The following is a 16931-nucleotide window of genomic DNA, read 5'->3' on the forward strand; positions in this document are numbered from 1 at the left end:
TATATGGGAGAGTAATATTATATACCTGCGCAAACCACATAAGGGTATAGACTCAATGGCGCCGCAAAGTCACCCCCTTGAAAGGCTCTAAAAGATCGACGTCATTGTTTGCAAATACCACCCTTCTTGTTGGCCTCCTCGCAGTCACGGAAAATATATGTAGTATCAGAGAGAAAAGAAGTAGGTTACGGTGTCGGTAATCCAGTGTTGCCAGTTTCTTTTGATCCTTCGCCCACGCAGGATTCGCAAAACTTTCTCGTATCCGAAAAAATAGAAACGAACAAAAAAAAATGGTAGACTCAGATTAGAGTCGAATTTCGATTTAGTAGAGTTTATTTACTTTCAGAGTGGCCACATGTCAGTAAAGTCAGGAAAATTTCAGGACAACAAAATTTTTGACAATAAAGTCAGGGAAATGATAGGGAAACAAATTTTTTGTCAATAAAATCAGGAAAATGTCAGGAAAAAAATTTTGTCAGGGAAATTAAGAAAATTGAGACTTTTTTCGACTTATTTTCAAAAATTGTGACTTTCTCGACTTTTCTTCCAAACATTGCAACAAAATATAACAATTTTTAGTAAAAAAAGTAATAAAAAAAAATGTTTATAATGCAAAGAATAACTATAAACAAATCTTTCAAAAATTTTTTTTGAATCATTTTTTAACATAATTAAATTTTTCAAATATACCTATAATAAAAATCTTTTTGAATATTGAAAATTTTGTAAAATTTAATTGAAAATAATTAATTTATTTTAAGCATTTGTTTACAATTATTGAAAATCAATTTTTGAAGAATTTTAATTGCAAATTTTGAAAATAATTGAAATGCAAAAAATAATAGTTAATCCTAAAAAAATTGTTCTATAAAAACTAAGAATTCTAAAATAAAAAATTATTTTTCGAATGTTTTACAAAAATTGATTGGAAATGGGAAAAAAATTGATCTGAGTCCTAACCAAAATTTATAGACATTCGAAAGATAATAATTTTTCCCCAACAGATGATTTAAAATTTAAAATACAAATTTCTGAAAATGTAGAATTAGAAATAGAAATACACACTTTTTGAAAATTTCGTCGAATTTCAATGGTAAGGGAAAAAAAACTTGGAATCTATTTTCAACTGTAAATTAAAAACGGGGTTGCCGCGCAACCTGGAAACCTGGAAATGTCAGGGAATTTTGATCGAAATCCTAGAAAATTGTTGTTTTTTAAAGTTATTGTGTTTATTCTTGAAATCTAATTTTACTAAATATTTCAAAATTAATTCAATTTTAAAAGAGTTGCGTTTTCAATTTTCATAAGTAAATCGATTTCAAAAGGTTTCAATTTGAAATTTTGAAAAATTTCAATTTTAAATTAATTTAATTACAAATTTTAAAAAACCTAGATTTTAAAAAAATTTTAATAAATAAAATTCTTCTAAAATTAGTTAAATTTTTTAATGTATATATGTATTTAATTAATTATTAAAAATAATTGATTTATAGAAGAATTTTATTTAAAAACACTCAAACAAATTAAATTTTGAAGCAATTACAAATGATTGCAGACATTTAATTATGTTCAAAAATTTACTAAAACTCTCGTCAAAATTTCAATTATCTTTGTAAATAATAAAATTTTTCTCCGAAATTCAATTATTTAAGAAAATTTTAATAAAATTCTTGGCAGAATTATTTAAAAATTTGTTGATTTTTCTTTATGAAAATTTAGCTTTAAGAAACATTCAATTATTTAATAAAATATTTATTTTTGTATTTAAATAATTGAATTTTCGTAGAATTTTCTAATAAATACATTGATCTAAAAATGAATTTCCGTAAAAATTTTAGATTAGGTATAATTGAATATTGAAAGCACTTTAGCGTGGATTTTTAGAAATAATTGAATTTTCAAAAGGTTTCAAATTACAATTTTTGAAAATTTGAACTTTTAATACTTTTAATTAAGAATTCTGTAGAATTAATTTTTCTCAAAAAGTTTAATGGAATTTTTTTTTTAATTATTTAAAGTTTTTAATTTCTAATATATTTAATTGAAGAATGTCAGAATAATCGAAATTTCGTAAAATTATATTGTAAACAAAAGGATTTGAAAATTCTCAAAGGACTTTTTCAAAAATTGATTTAAAGTATAGAATTTTAGTTGAAAATTCTAGAAATAAATAATCGAAATGATGAAAATAATTTTTGAAGATATTATAGTAACAAAGTAGCAAGTTTTAATTATTATGTTTTTGAATTTCAAATTTTTGAAAATCTCAATTTCTATGAAAGAATATTAATGATTAAATATTTATTTAAAAATGAAGTTATTGATGTTTTCGAATAATTTTCCAATTAAAGAAATTTGTAAATAAATGTAATAGAACATTTTTTTGTGTATCTAATCATTTTGCGAGTGAATCAGAATATTCTTTAGAATCAGGGAAAAAGTCAAAGTTCTGCCCAGAAATCAGGGAAAAGTCTGGAAATCAGGAAGTTATTTAATTTGGTAAATTATAAATGTAGTTTTAAAAACCTGAAAAGTTTTTTAACCTACTGGAAAACCTGGAAAAGTCAGGGAATTTGAAATGAGCAAATACCCTGAAGAATGAAAAAAAATTTTGATAAGAATTTAATTTAGAAAGAGAATTCTCAATTAGCAAAAATTATTATTTTTTTTTTGCAAAAGGAGAATTGCTAACAAAAGATTTAAAATTTAAAATACACCAAAAAATTTAAGTATACAAAATTTGTTATTCTTTCAGAGAATTTCGACAGTCAGGGGGAAAGAGACCTTGAAATTTCAGAGGAACTGAAATCAAATGACAAGAAAATATATTTTTTGATAGCTTCCATATGATTCACACTTATCGTTGTGATTAAATTAAGCGAAGGTCGTAATTTTTCTTTTTAATTATAATTTTTTTTCTCTAAGACTAATTTGAATTTTCAAAAAGCATGTGTGTCGTATAAATATATAAATGTCGTTAAAAAGACGATATGGGCTCAAGGTCTGATGCTTTTGATCCTAAAGTACAAATATGACTGTGAGGAGTGACGTAAGGTCTCTGGTACAGTAGAAGATGATGGCTAAAAGCGGGTGGTCGAGGGGATAAAGAAGTAGAGGGAAAACTCCTCACTCGTTGTGAGGAATTGTAAACAGAATAATATTACGCCGTGTTAAACTTTATCAGACGCGCGGGTATGTTAACAAATAGACGCCACTGTTTAATTAAATGCCAATTTGGATAGAAATGATAAATAAATATGGATAACACTTGTCTGAACATTTTCTTTTTCTTTTTTTTTTTTTTTTTTTGTTCTTTTCGTGAGAAAGCAGCTGCGAACGTGCAAACGAAATTCAGTTTGTTTTAATTCGGGATTGTAATTATTTTTAACCGCATTTCGTTTAAATGGAATTTGTAATATTGAATTATTAATATAGATTTATAATTGAATTATTAATATTGATTTATAATTCAACTAGCAATTATTATTGCTGTTCATATTTTCAAAAATTTTAATACAATTTCACGAAAGAATTCAATTATTTTCTAAAATTTTAATAAATCCTTCTAAATAATTCAATTATTTTTTTAAACAGTAAAATCTTTACAACAATTCAATGATTTTCAAAACAATTTTAATTGAATTCCTCGTAAGAATTCCATTTTTAAACAAAATTTTAACGCATTTCGAAAAAATTCAATTTTTTTCTAAAATTTTAATAAATCCTTCGAAAAAATTCAATTATTTTTATAAGTAGTAAAATTCTTCGCAAGAATTCAGTTAATTTTATAAATAGTAAAATTCTTTGCAGGAATTCAATTATTTTTAAAGCAATTTTAATTGAATTCCTCGGATGAATTCAAATATTTTTAAATATTTCCATAAATTTCAATTATTTCCTAACATTTTAATAAATTCTTTGAAACAATTAAACTTTTTTTTATAAATACTAAAATTCTTTGCAGGAATTAAATTATTTTTAATCCAATTTAAATAAAAATTACACGAAAGAATTGAATTATTTTCAAAAATTTCCATAAAATTCAATTTCAACAAGAATTTAAAATTCTCTAAAAATAATTCAATTATTCTCAAAATATTTTTAAAAAATTCTATATAAAAATTAAATTACTTTCAATGCAATTTTAAAATATATTCGTCAAAAAATTGATGAAAGAATTCAATTATTTTCAAAAAATAATAAAATTTTTGTGATGAATTCAATTATTTTGAATGTATTTAATTTTAATAAAATTCTTTAAAGAAATTTCATTATTTTCGAAACAACTTTAATTGAATTTCTCGAAAAAATTTCATTATTTTCAAATAGTTCTATAAAATTTTTCATAACAATATTAAATTATCTCTTAAAATTTTAATAAATTCTTCGAAACATTTAAATTATTTTTATAAATAGTAAAATTCTTTGCAATAATTTAATTATTTTTATAAATAGTAAAATCCTTTGCAGAAATTCAATTCTTTTCAAAAAAACTTGAATAGAATTTCTCGAAAGAATTTAAATTTTCAAATATTAACATAAAATTCATTTATTTTCTAAAATTTTAATAAATTCTTCGGAATAATTCAATTATTTTTATAAATAGTAAAATAAATTATTCGCAAGAATTCAATTATTTTCAATACAATTTTAATAAAATACTTCTTCACAAAATTCAATTGCTTTTAAAATTTCCAATTAAAATTATTAAAGAAACTCCATTAGTTTACAAAAAATTCAAAGTAATTCATCAAAAGGGGGCGGTAACAATTGCCCAAAATTCAACTGTATACAGGAAAACTGCACACGTTAAAGTGCACACGGGAAAACTGTATACAAGCAAATTTAAAAAATAAAATCATTAAATTAAATTTAAAAACTGTACAAATTTAAACTGCATACCGGTAAACTGACCTCAGGAAAACTGCACAATATAAAAAATTGTAAATTTTAATAAAAAAATGAAATTAATTTAAACTGTATACAGTTAAACTGACCTCAGGAAAACTGCACAAAAGCTTATTTTCTATTAAATTTATTAAAAATAAGCTTTTGTGCAGTTTTCCTGAGGTCAGTTTAACTGTATACAGTTTAAATTAATTTCATTTTTTTATTAAAATTTACAATTTTTAATATTGTGCAGTTTTCCTGAGGTCAGTTTACCGGTATGCAGTTTAAATTTGTACAGTTTTTAAATTTAATTTAATGATTTTATTTTTTAAATTTGCTTGTATTCAGTTTTTCCGTGTGCACTTTAACGTGTGCAGTTTTCCTGTATACAGTTGAATTTTGGGCAATTGATACCGCCCCCATCAAAAGAATTTAATTAGGATTTTTAAAAATTTTAATAAAATTCTTCGTGAGAATTCAATTATTTTCCTAAATAATAAAATTCTTTGAAGGAATTCTATTATTATAAAATTTTTTGATAAAATTCTTTGCAACAATTTGATGAATTTCAATAGGTTTAAAATTGAAAATATTTGAAAAGAAAAACTATAAAAAAGTTAAGAAACAAAAAAGCAAACAACAACTTACTTCAAACTGCGAACAGATTACCGGAACATGTACTTTATTATTATTAATTTATAATTCAATTAATTATATAGATTTATGATTCGATTTATACCTATAATCTATTTCTATTTCTCTATCTCCACTTTTTATATTCTAGAATTTCTATTTTGTAGAAATTTTTATAATTGAATAATTAATATTTAGAAATTTGTATATTTTAGTCAATTTTCTATTTTCAATTTCTGAATTTTCTTTTTCTATCTTTTGTATCTCTATTTTTTCTATTCTAGAATTTCTATTTTGTATAAAGTTTCCTTAGTCGGATTTTTATTCAATAGAATTGTTAATTTAACGAATATTCATTTAGCAGAATTATTTTCACATAATTGTCACCTAATAAAATATTAAAAATTTCTCTTTTTGAAAAAAAAATTAATAATTCTGCTAATTGAGAGTTCTCTTCCTGAATGAGGAAAGAGGAATTAAATTCATAATTCAAATTAAATTTATAATTCATCCACTTGAATGCAAAAATTAAATCAGTTAAAAATAATTTTATTTTCAGATTTCTAATATCGAATTTCTTAAAAAAATACCTAAAAATTCTTTTTTCGACAAAATAATAATAATAACTTTGTTAATCGAGATTAATTCTATTAAATTCAAAAATTAAAGTATTTAGGGTCATTTGGGGTAAATGTAAACGGTAGATGTTTCAGCTAAATTTACAAATAAAAAAATAAGTACGACGTCAATATTTTAACCTCAGCTCACCTACAAGATGTTCTGAGTATTGCCAATATTTTATTTTGACAATTGGCAATGCCATAGTGTAAGTTATTTTTTAATGCAAAAAAGATTGAAAATCAAAATTTTACTGTTTCAGTATTTTGTCTCGCATTTGCATAAAAATAAATTTTAAAATCAAACAAAAATATGTAATTCTTCCTTATTAATGCCCTAACAAAAATTGACTTTGATTTTTGATTTTCGTCAATTTAGTTAATAAATAATTAAGTGTTTACATTTACCCTGAGAATTCGATAACTCGGGGTAAATGTAAACAGAACTTGAACTACATTTTAAAAGAAAATAATTGAATAAATTTGCTTCTATTTCACAATTTCATTAATTTGGCAATGTAAAATTACATAGAAAAAGAAATTAGGTCCCCTTTGAAAAGAAAAATTTGATAAAAAAAAAAATTTTTTTTCTGAAAATTTGATCAATTTTTAAAAATATTTTTAGGTTCATCCGCCATTTTGAAATTGTTTATTTTATATGATACATTATCAGTCAACTGGTTGATTTACTACAAATCTACGAAGAATTTTTTTTCAGTTTTTCCATCCCTTAAAACAGTAGTATACTTGAAGTAACTTGTTTCTCAAACCTCGCTTAACTACAGTGGTGTTTACATTTACCCCGAATTTTAGGAAAATTTCAAAATCTCGGGGTAAATGTAAACAGTCAGTTTTAGGCGATTCAGGTGCATCAATATTTTTTTGAACCTCATAAAATTTTTCTAGGGAACTCTAGTAACAAGTTCATGCAAAAAAAATCCGTCCGTTTTACCTTTTAACAAAAAAAACTAATGTTTTTGGTGAAAAATAGATATTCCGTTTACATTTACCCCAATTGACCCTAAACAAATTTTATTTTCTGATTTATAATTTTCAGTTTCGATTTTCTTACAACTTTGGCGAGTTTCAATTTTTTTTTCAAATTTCTCGTAGTTTTGAAGATTTTAATTCGTCAGGTAATTATTTAGCAATTTTCCTTTTGTCAAAAAAGGAAATTTTCTTAATTGAGAATTCTCTTTCTACCTAAATAATAAATAGAAATTAAATTCATATAATACAAATTCAATTTAATTATTCTACTAAAAAGCAAAAATTAAATCAGTTAAAACCAATTTTATTTCCGATTTTTAATTTTTAGTTTCGAATTTCTCAAAAATTTGTTGAGTTTCAATTTTTTGGTAATTTTTTCATAGTTTAATTAACGATAATAATAATAATAATACAAAATAATAGAATTTGAAAAATTAATTCTATCAAATGCAAAAATTAAATCAGTTAAAATTTTATTTTATCAGATTCTCTCCCTGAATAAAAATAAATTCACAATTCTATAAAATTAAAAAAAATTGATTTTCCGTTTTATAATTTTTATTTTCGCATATTTTGAAAATTCGAAGAGGCTTAATTTTTTGGTATTCTTGTAGTTTTTATGCTTTTAATTCACAAGGCAATTTTTTAGCGTTTGAAGAATGAAGATAGAAAAATATTTTGGAAAAATAAATCGGTAAATTAAATTTAAAAAAATTGATATAAAATTGATTTTTCTATTAAAATTTTCATTGTGGAGATATTTCCTGCTGATATTTATAACAATAATAATAAAACTTTTGTTATTTTGCCTTTTCAGTTTTTATCGCCCATTTTGCTCTTTCTCTCTCTCTCTCTCTCTGGGGATTCATTGAGGAAATATCATTCTGGCGCCAGGCTTCTGCGATATGTTATATATCCCAACTGACAAAGTATCTTCCAATGAGTTAATTGCTCCCGATCGAAAATTAGTGATTGGTATTTCAAGTTGGCACGATTTTTCTATTTCAAGAGCTGATTGGAAAAAACATTGCGATGGCTCAGGTTCAAAATCTTCTGCGATGAGAAACTCTCATGAAAGGAATTCTTCTCTCTCTCTCTCTCTCTCTCTCTCTCTTTCTCTGTTTCTTTTGCACATTTTGACCTCTTTAACCCAGGAAATGAAAAATTTTAATTAATTTTCTATTTCAATGGCTATTAAATGATTCGTAATTATATACCCTTCGTGTATAATTATTCCATGTTCAGTTAGGTTTTTCTATATTACTTTTTTGTGTATAATATGATGCATAGAGAATCATGTATGTTTCCTTGGGGTTAATTATCTTTTTGTTTTATTTCACATTGAGCAAAATTATTATTATTATAAATTATAATAATCGACATAATCTGTCCTCCACTGAAGTAAGTGTTGTTTTATTCCAATTTTTTGTTTTATAGTTCGAATTATTGTTATGTCAGAAGTTTGACATTTAATTTGTAAACAATAAAATACAATGGGAGTAAGAAAATTTAACCCCAATTTCAAAAACTCAATAAAGAGGTACAGTTGCAATTTTTTAAAATAATTAATTATTCTATGAATTATTCATTTTTGTATTTAGATAATTGAATTCTGAAAAGAATTTATTTAAAAAAGAATTTTAGTTAAAACTTTAGAAAATAATTAGGTAGATGTGTTAAATTCTTTAGAAATAATTAAATTTCAAAAAGTTTTTAAATTTCAATCTTTGAAATTCTAATTGCTGTAAAAGTATCATAATATTTGAATATAAAAAATTATTAATTTGTTAGCTTCCTTAAAAATTAAAAGTTTTAAATAATTTGATTCTAAAATTCTAAAAAAATAATTGAATTCTGTAAGACTTGGAGTTTAAATTTTCATAATAAATTTTGCCAATGGTGTTACATATTGAAAGTGTTTCAAAATTATAAGCAAATAAAGAACAATAAGTTTAAAAATATTAATTTTACAAAAATGATTAAAAATTGAAAGATTTAATTTGGAAATTCTGAAAAATTAGAGTTTTGAAAAATAGTAATTAAAAAAAATAATTTTAAAAAATTGAAACAATTGGAAATTTTGTAAAATTTTATATTTTAAAGGATTTGATTTTTTCATCTTTAAAAATTATCTATATAAATATAATTGTATTTTTGAAAATACATTATTTTATGAATTTACAGAAATTATTCTATTTAAATAATTCTAATCTCGTAGTTAAATTCTGATAGGAATTTGATTCAAAAAAAATTTCAGTTAAAATTTTAGAAAATAATTGAATATTTAAAGCGTTATAACAGAAATTTTAGGAATTAATTAAATTTTGTCAAATTTCATTGAAATAAATTTTATATTGTAATGAATTTTATTTGTTTACTTTTAAAAATTATTTTGAAATATAATCGTATTTTTGAAGAATTCCAATTTGAAAATTTGGAAAATAATTGAATTTGAAAAAAATTTAGAAGAAACTTAATACCGGGATAGTAGGTACCACTGGAAAGTTCAATTATTTAATTAAAAATATTAATATTAAAAATTGTTTTCCATTGAGCAAAATTATTTTATATTCAGCAAAATTATTTTATATTCAACGAAATTGTTTTACATTGAGCAAAATTATTTTATTTATATTATAATACAAAATTAATATAATTAAATTTAACCTATTGAGTCAATTAAATTAAATTAAGAAAAGTATAAATAGATTTTGTATCGGAAATTATTTTTATGAATCAGTTTTTTTTCTGCACTTGCACTTGTATTGAATGTTAACTGCGTAAAGTGGAGTAACTTAAAAAGGAACCTGTTTACCCGATTAAATAGTGGTTTACTCAGTTCGTTCCTTATCCGACCAACTGATGTGCCAAAGGGGTAAAGAGGTCGATATTTACACTGCAATGAAATCGAGAGTTAGTAAAAACGAGTTGAAGGACCGGATATTTGACTTTGAATTTTTTTTTCTTTTCTACTTTGAAAATTTTCTCAAAAACAATATTAAAACCAAATCAAGTTTTGAACGTTTAAATGAACGAAATATTTTTTATTAAAAACATTTTCATAAATTACTGATTGCAATTTAATAGTAATACAAAATTATAAACTTAAATTATTTACATTTAGAAACGGAAAATAAATTTCTTCGATAGTGACGCAAAATTAGTTAACAATTAAATAATAAAATATTGATTTATTAAAATTATCAATTAATTAAAATAATCTGCCTGGAGTTATTTTCGAAAGAGTAAATAAAATTTTTAACAAATTGAATACATATATAAAAACAAATTATTAGCAATCCGAGAAGGAAATTTCTAATTATAAATCTGATTTAATGCCATTCGTGGCGTAAATCTTAATTAACAATTCAAAATACTCGAAGATTTGTAGATAGGTCAATGTAAAATTGTTACCATCACGAGTTTCGTCATTTTTACTATCGCTTGAAATTTATTTATTATATTGGCGCAGGTGGCAGAAAAGTAGGCGCGTCTATTTATTATTGAAATGAAAGAAATTGATAATCAATCGTGAAACACGTGAGTCAATTTGACGGAGAAAAATAAGAATTAATAATTTTCTGATTTGACAATTATTATTTTTGGTTTATTAATTTTTGGGAAAATATTTTTTTTGTATTAAATTGAATTCTATTTTTCGTTCTCAACGAATTTGTTTTCTTTTTTGACACTTAATTCAACAGAATGCAGACGTCTGGAAAAATAATTTAACATTCAAATAATTAAAATATTATTATTAATAGTTTTTTCCTAAAAAAATCAAAAATTCTAATACAAAACCTTCAATTTTTTCCATTTCTGACAATAATTTCTTTTTAAATAACTTAATTCTTGAAGAACTATCATAAAATTATAACTTGGAAATTATTTAATGAATAATTTTATTTATACATTTCAAAATTAATTTAATTTTAAATAGTTTCGTTTACAATTTTCATAAATAGATGAACTTGAAAAGATTTTAATTTCAAATTTTATAAAATTCCAACTTTAAATGAATTTCATTAGAAAAAGAACTTAAATTTTTGCAAAAATTTTCAAAATTTAAATAATTCTGAAAGTAGTTAAATTTTTTAATATATATATTTAATAAATTATTAAACATAAAGAAATTAACGAGAAATTTTAGTTGAAAACACTAAAAAAAAAATTAAAATTTTGGAGAAGTTTCAAATGATTGCAAAAATTCAATTATTTTCAAAAGTATTAAAATTCTTCGCAGAAATTCAATTATATTCAAAAATTTTAATAAAATTCTTGTCAAGAATTCAATTATTTTCATAAATATTAAAGTTTGTCGCTGAAATTAAATTATTTTGAGAAATTTTGGTAAAATTCTGTATAATAATTCAATTATTTTGAAGAATTTTCATAAAATTCCATTTATTTATTTATTTCGCAGGAATTCAATTATTTTCATATTTAATAAAATTCGTCGCTGAAATTCAATTATTTTGAGAAATTTCAATAAAATTATTTTCAATAATTCAATTATTTTCATCTACTTAATAAAATTCTTCCGAAGAATTCAATTATTTTAAAAATAATTGAAATTATTTAAATATAATAAAATTCTTTGGAATAATTCCTCCAGAATTAGTTTATTTTCAAAAATGATAAAATTCTTTGGAAAAATTTAATTATTTTCAAATAAATTTTCTTAATGGAATTCAATTATATTTAAAAGTTTTGATAAAATTCTTCGAAAAAATTCAATTAGTTTTGAAAATATTGATAAAAATCTTTTTAATAATTCAATTATTTTCATATTTAATAAAATTCGTCCTTGATATTAAATTATTTTCATAAATAATAAAATTTGTAGCTGAAATTTAATTATTTTGAGAAATATGAATAAAATTATTTTTAATAATTCAATTATTTTCATGAAAATAATAAAATTCTTCACAAAAATTCAATTATTTTAAAGATAATAAAATTCTTCTCAGAAATTCAATAATATTCAAAAATTTGAATAAATTCTTGTCAAAATTGCAATTCCCTTTATAAATAATAAAATTATTATTCAAAATTCAATTATTTTAATAAAATTTTTCGCATAATTTCAATTATGTTTAAAATTTACAAAAAAATCTCCACAAAATCCCAATTATTATCTTTATAAATAAAGAAATTCAATTATTTTAATAAAATTTTTCGCATAATTTCAATTATGTTTAAAATTTACAAAAAAATCTCCACAAAATTCCAATTATTATCTTTATAAATAAAGAAATTCAATTATTTTCAAAAATTTTAATAAAATTTTTGGCAAAATTTCAATTATTTATAAAAATTTTCCTGAATTCAATGATATTCAATATCTACTATTTTAATAAAATTGTCTAAAAAATTCAATTATTTAAAAAAATTTTTATTAAAATTTTACGCAAACGTTTAATTATTCTCATAAATAATAAAATAATTTCACCGGAATTCTATTATTTACAAATTTTTTAAAAATTTCTTCGGAATAATTCCATTATTTTCATAAAAAATCAAACTCATCGCATAATTTCAATTATGTTTAGTACAATTTTAATGGAATACATCGAAAAATGTAATTATTTTTAAAAATTTTATTTAAATTCGTCGAAAAGATTTAATTATTTAAAAATTTGTTGATAACATTCTTTATGGGAATGTAATATTAAGAAACATTCGATTATTCAACATAAATTATTTATTTTTGTATTTAAATGATTGAATTCTTGTAAAATTTTCTAATAAAAATTGATTTAAAAGTGAATTTCAGTTAAAATTTTACATAATCATTGAATATTAAAAGCATTATAGTGTGAATTTTTATAAACAATTGAATTTTGAAAAAGTTTCTAATTAAAATCTTTGAAAATCTAAATTTGTCATATTTTTAACTAACAATTCTGTAGAATTAATTTTTCAAAAAGTTTAATTGAAATTATTCCAAGTTTTTATTTTCAAATATATATATTTAATTGAAGAATTTCCGAATAATCGATGAAATTTCGTAAAATTGAATTGTAGATAAATAGATTTGAAAATTCTCAGAATTTTTTAAAAAATTATTGTAAATAATTGATTAAAAGATGAATTTTAGTTAAAAATTCTAGAAAATAATAGTTGAATTGAAATGATGAAAATAATTTTGAAGAAGTTGCAGGAAAAATATTTCTTATAGAAGAAAATAATGATCTTATCATTCGGTCATCTTTAATTATTATAAAACATGAATGATCGCTTTCTTCATGTTTTATAATAATATTCTCATAAATTGTTGAATTTCAAAAAGATTTGAATTTAAATGTTTTGAAAATCTTTAAGTTCCATAGAAAAATAATAATGATTAAATATTTTTTTAAAAAAGAAGTTATTACTGTTTTCGAATAATTTTACAGTTAAAGAAATTCGTAAATATTCTTTAGGGAAAAAGGCAACATTTTGTCTTGAAATTAAGGAAAAGTCAAGGAAAAACAAAATTAAATTTTTGTGGAAACTCTGATTAAAATCGAATCATCTTTAAAAAATGTTATGGAAACTATTTGATAAAAAATTTGAATTATATATATATGCAAGTTGTATAAACAAATAAATTTTTATCCCCTTTTTGAGAAAAAAAGGTACTGTGATGCCTGAATTAATTATTTAGTATTAAATTATTTAACATTTTCCATACGATTTAGAAATTTTTTTTTTAATTTTATTTTTACAATTTGCGTCACTTTATTTTCCAGACGAATGAATTCTGAAATTAGCGATTCCCTGCGTGACGGGGCAAGTCTCGTGTTATCTAAATCTTTAAAATTCTTGAGAACCACTGCGACTGCCCACACGAAATATTATTATATACACAATGCGATGACTTGAACCGTCTTGAACGATGCTTGAGTAAAATTGCGACAATTTAGATTACAGTTGTTGATTAGGTTTTATACAGTGAGTAGCGCCACTCGTCGGTAAGGTCTTTCGGGTTGACAGACGAATTTAATAAAGCGTATTCCCCCTTTGGAAATTTCATATTTATCAACTCGAACTTCCGTTAAACAAAACAACAACGAAATTTCTCCACTGCATTTTTGCTTTCGAAAAAAGAAAAATCAGAACGAAGAATTAATATTTTATCGAAATTAAAAATTCAGTTAATTTATTTGTAAATTTGATACTAAAATTATAGAAAAAGAATTATAATAAAAAGAAAAAAAAATGTTGGATATTATATTTTTGTTTTTGTTTCAGAAAGCATTTTTTCGGAAGTAAAAACAATAGATTTGTGTGAACTTACTATTTTCGGATTTTGATATGAGACTTTTTTTCGGTGGATCATTTAGAAAAATATTCATCTATATAAATTACTGTGGAGTGTGACTTTCTTGACGCTAACGTGATTATCAATTGTGAGCCGTTACAAACTGAACGTGATTTGATACGTGACCTGTGGATTTAAGAGTTCGTATCAATAATTTAAGAGTCTCAATTGAGAACAAGACTCGGTAAATTACTATGAATCTAATCTAATTGTGATAAGCAGTAATTACCTTGACACCGATCAGAAAAATCCAATTAAATCAAGTTTCGAAAATTTTCCAAACTTTCATTATGGGATTTTTCTATTTACCAAACTTTGGACGTTAGAGAATATTTTTTTTAAATTAAATACGAAAATTCATACCATGAACACTATATTATTTTTGTTTAATGTATTTTTATATAAGTTTATTAAATTTACATAAATAAACAATTTTTTTGTATAACCATAATAATTTTATATAATGCATATTGTGCCGAAAGATTATACAAAAGATTTTCTTTGAGTTTTTCACGTTCAAAGGAGTGGAATTTTTTGTTTGTTTCAATATAATTAATTACAGAAAATTATTCTACTGAAATGGAAAATAATGTGAATTAAACAGAGAAAGTATTATTCAAAGAGATAAAAAAAATAAAAAAAGTTTTCCATACTTACTATATTATAAAAAAATTCCTTTTGTAAAAAAAATGTTTGTTTATTAAAAAAAGTTAAGAATAAAGTTTTTAAATAAAAATAATTCTTTTTACAAAAGGAATTAAAATTAAATTAATAAATTACAAAATTTGCATTTAATTCAATTTTTTATTTATTTTTCTATTTATTTTGTAATTAAATTAATTTTCATTTAAGGTCCTGATGGACCACAAGGGTTTTGTAAATAAATAAAATAGGTACAAATTAGAATAGTGTAGAAACAATGTCTTTTATTTGAACGTTCGAAACTTTAGGAAATATTAATAAATTATACAAAAGAAAAAACAACAATTCATCTATTATAATATATTAATAAATGCTAATAATTTTTGAGAAAAAAATTTACACACATTCTGGACAATATTCTTTTTCAACTGACGCGCGTCACGCGCTAAATACAAAATACTTTCCCACATTGGAATGTATTATCACTTTCCGTTGGACGATTCATCGTTTACATGGCGAATTTAATTGCCTGCTAATGCGAACGCTAATAACTTCTTACCAGTTGCAGTTACATTTTTTCTGTTTTTTGTTTCTTTACTTCTATTCTTCTTTTTTGTGCAAAGTGCGTGTGTATGAATATATATAGCTCTTGTAACAATTTGCACGCGAAAGGGCGTGGTCATAAAGCTCAAGTCAAATAGTTAAATATTGCCTTCTCGTCCTTTTTTACCCTTTGACAAAAAAAAAAAAAAAAAATAAGGAAAGAAAAAAAATACCATAAGGCTATTCACGAGCAAATTTTCATTCAAGGAACGACATCCCCTTTTTGCCGTTACAAATAATTGGATTTCATCCTTGGAAAACAATTTTGCTTGAGAATGAAGTTTTTTAGTTGATTTTAATTATTTTAATTATAATTATTTTATTTTTAAATTATAATTATTTTAAATTCGATAATTTATCGTAAAATATTTATTTTTGTAGTATTTTTTAATTAATTTATTATTTTATTATAATTTTTATTAGTTTGTTGTATTTTTTCTAACTTAATATTATTTTTTGTTACTTTATTGTATTTTTTATTATTTTACTCTTTTTTTATTACTTTTATTGTATTTTTGTTACTTTTACTGTATTTTTTTACTCTATTTTTATTCTTTCATTAAGATTTTTTATTTTACTGTATTTTTTGTTACTTTATTTTGCTTGAGAATTTTAGAATTTAGAATTTTTTTAGAATTTAATTTTAAAATTATTTTAGATTCGATAATTTTATCGTAAAATATTTATTTTTGTATCTATTTCTTATTATTTCTTTAAAATTTTTATTAGTTTGTTATATTTTTTCTTACTTTATTGGTATTCTTTATTACTTTATTATTTCATTCTATTTTTTCATTAATTTATTGTATTTTTTATTATTTTATTGTATTTTTTAAAAAATATTTTACACTATTTTTTATTCTTTTGTAAGATTTTTTATAATTATTTTTTTTGTTACTTTATTTGCTCTATAATTTGTTTTTAGTTGGCGAATTTATTTGAAATTTAATAATTTTATCGCAAAATATTTACTCTTCTATTATTTTGTTAAGTTTTCTATTTAGTTGTATTTTTCATCATTTTATTACATTTTTTTATTGTTTTATTATATTTTTTTGTTACTTTATTGTATTTTTTATTCTTTTATTATTTGTATAACCTTAATATTCGTTTAGATAATTTTAATATTTGTTTTTTGAATTTATTATCTTTTTTCTTTTATTATTTTCCTGTATTATTATTTATTTTTATAATTTTATTGACTTTGTTATTTATTTTACTACCGAATTTGAATTTTTCGGCAATTGAAT

At 21.8% G+C, this 16931-nt stretch overlaps 1 protein-coding gene across 5 annotated transcripts in view; it reads left to right on the forward strand.

The window, feature by feature from the left end:
* The window catches only part of LOC122497950, a 150191-nt gene that overhangs the window by 92005 nt on the left and 41255 nt on the right, over positions 1-16931 (forward strand). The window lies entirely within an intron of this gene.

Source organism: Leptopilina heterotoma, unplaced genomic scaffold (assembly GCF_015476425.1).
Source record: "Leptopilina heterotoma isolate Lh14 unplaced genomic scaffold, ASM1547642v1 Lhet_14, whole genome shotgun sequence".
NCBI classification, from domain to species: domain Eukaryota; kingdom Metazoa; phylum Arthropoda; class Insecta; order Hymenoptera; family Figitidae; genus Leptopilina; species Leptopilina heterotoma.